Consider the following 3,002-nt stretch of genomic DNA (forward strand, 5'->3'; position numbering starts at 1 on the left):
GCAGATAATGAAAAAGGTCACACAATTTGTATAATGTCTGTAGCCAAATTTTCAGCAAAATTAAAATTTTAAAAAAATCATAGAAAATCAACCAAGCAACCAAATTTAATTCTGAAAACGTTTTTGATGTTGTAACATTTAGTAGATTTTGTGCTATGAAAATGGTAGACATCCAACCAATTTGATTTTTTTTGTAACGTACCTACATTAGTTAGGTAGACAGGGGGGCCTGCCTATAGTAATACACCGGCGAAAAATATAATAAGACAAAAACGTAGGATATGCCTTGGCTTATGCCCCTAGCCAGAGAGTTAACTGGCGATCCAACGCTAGTTCAAGAAACTAGGCCAGCATACGCTTAAACAAGAAGGCCTACCTAGGCCTACGTATCTAGGCCTATCTAGGCCCTAGGCCCAGGGAATGCAATGGTTTTGGCCGCGAATTAGGCCTAGCACAGTAGTATAGTTGGTGAATTCAACAACAGTTATTCACAAGTATAAATTACTTACTTTTACTTCACTGTGACTTGGCAAATTTTCTTAGGCCTATGAATTTTCCTTCCTTTACACTCGCTACAAGACGACGGCACTAGAATGGGCGCTTCGTTTGTGAATTCAAAACTTGAAACGGGACACCGGAACTGCCAAGGCAGATAGTTCATTGGCTTAAGTCCGATGGTTCGATCATCGCTAGCTAGCTTCATTCAAACTGATATTTCTACTGAGCATGCGCACACACTTATTAAGTAAAAAGTACCGCAATGGAGCATTCATGTCATAACTGTAGCTACGTATAACGTCTTAAAAATACAGTATAATTAACAGTGGGTCAAAGGGGAATCCAGGGCATAATTATCTGCCCAGGTATGTGGCATGTGGGGCCCATGTAGAATGAACATAAGAATGGCCATGCATTTTCCCAGATATTTGGCACATGGGCCCCATGTGGCGTACATGTGGGCATTTCCATATTTATCCATATGGGGCTATATATGTAGAGTAAACACAGGCACAAATATTATTTCCTATATATTTGACACAATAGGCCCTATGGGAATTTGGCATATAGGAATTTGGCATATTGGACCCATGTAGATTGCAATATCAATTTTCCCAGATATTTGGCATATGGGTCACATGTAGATTAAATGTGGCCATTCCCAAAGTTATCTTCCCTGTTATTTGGCATATGTAAATGTGTAAATTAAACACTAGCTTAAGCCCATGTATTTCCCCAGCTATTAACATATGGGCCCCATGTGGAGTAAATGCGGGTATTATTTTCATAATTATCCGCCCAGTTATTCGGCATATGGGGCCCATGTAGATTGAACAAGAGCATGTCCATATTTATTTTCCCAGATATTTGGCACATGGGCTCCGTTTGGATTAATGTGGGAATTCCCATAATTATCTGCCCAGTTATTTAGCATGTGGTGCCCATGTAGACTGAACATGTGCATGCCAATATGTATTTTCCCAGATATTTGGCACATTCAACACATGTGGATTAAATGTGGGCATTCCCATAATTATATGCCCAGTTATTTGGCATATGGGTCCCATGCAAATTAAATATGGGCATGCCCATATGTAACTTCCCATATATTTGGCAAATGGGCTCCATTTAGATTAAATATGGGCCTTTACTTGCCCAGATAATTGACATATGGGTCCCATGTTTATTATATGTGGGCATGCCCATAAGTATTTTCCCAGATATTTGGCACATGGGCCCAATGCGAAATTAATATGGGCATACCCATGTTCAACTACGCAGGTCCTTAGCATGTGGGCCACATGTAGATAAATATGGGCATGCCAATATGTATTTTCCCAGATATTTGGCACATGGAACCCATGTGGATTAAATGTGGGCATTCCCATAATTATATGCCCAGTTATTTGGCATATGGGTCACATGCAAATTAAATATGGGCATGCCCATATGTAACTGCCCACATATTTGACACCTGGGCTCCATTTGGATTAAATATGGGCTTCCCATATTTACTTGCCCATGTATTTGGCATATGGGTCCCATGTATATTATATGTGGGCATGCCCATAAGTATTTTCCCAGATATTTGGCACATGGGCCCAATACGAAAATAATATGGGCATACCCATATTCAACTACCCAGGTCTTCGGCATGTGGACCCCATGTAGATAAATATGGGCATGCCCATATGTATTTTCCCAGATATTTGGCACAAGGGCCCCATGCGGATTAAATGTGGGCATTTCTATATTTATCTGCCCAGGTATTTACCATATGGGGCCCATGTACTTTAAATATGGGCATTCCCATATATATTTGCCTATATATTTGGCATATGGGCTCCATATGGGTAANNGTAAACCATGGGCAAGGCCCATATGTGATTGCCCAGACGGATCCCATAAGGGGAAAATATGGGGTAGCCCATAAGACTTTTCCCAGATATTTTGCATATGGGCCCCATGTGGGATTGTTACCTGGGTTGGATTACGCATCCTCGGATGTTGCTGATACTAATCCTGTGACGCCCAATAGGTGCACCGTTATTGATGGGTCGACGTGATCCTTCATTGCCGTTTACCTATATTGATCAAAAAGAACAAGTCCGAAGTAACAAACAGTGGAGACACAGCCAACTTATTATCGACTTATTTTGGAAAAAGTTCGTATCCGAATATTTGCCAAGTTTGCAAATACGGCAAAAGTGGGTTGAGGAGGTCCGCAATCTACAAGAAGGTGACAAGGTTTTGGTTAGTGATAACCAAGCCCAGAGAGGTGACTGGCCTGTAGGAGTGGTAGTCAAAGTTCATCCTAGTGCCGATGACAGAGTCAGGATTGCTGACATTAAGATTAAAGATAAAGTGTATAAGCGCCCTTTAGTTTAATTAATCAAACTGGAGCAGTGGATGTAATATGTACTGTAGTGGGTTTATATTTGATAATATCATGTTGTAGTACATTATTATCGTTTATTTATATCTTTTTTCAAATGTTTATATAT

General features: G+C 40.3%; 1 long non-coding RNA gene across 2 annotated transcripts in view; it reads right to left on the bottom strand.

The window, feature by feature from the left end:
• LOC117114240 overlaps positions 1 to 668 on the bottom strand; it is a 4,114-nt gene extending 3,446 nt beyond the window's left edge. For both annotated transcript variants that reach the window (XR_004446321.1, XR_004446320.1), the window contains exon 1: positions 510 to 668. This is a non-coding gene — a long non-coding RNA (uncharacterized LOC117114240). The remainder of the gene's footprint in view (positions 1 to 509) is intronic.
• Positions 669 to 3,002: the final 2,334 nt, after the last annotated feature.

This window comes from Anneissia japonica, unplaced genomic scaffold (assembly GCF_011630105.1).
Source record: "Anneissia japonica isolate Jap-2015-1 unplaced genomic scaffold, ASM1163010v1 scaffold1525_len913038_cov183, whole genome shotgun sequence".
NCBI lineage: Eukaryota > Metazoa > Echinodermata > Crinoidea > Comatulida > Comatulidae > Anneissia > Anneissia japonica.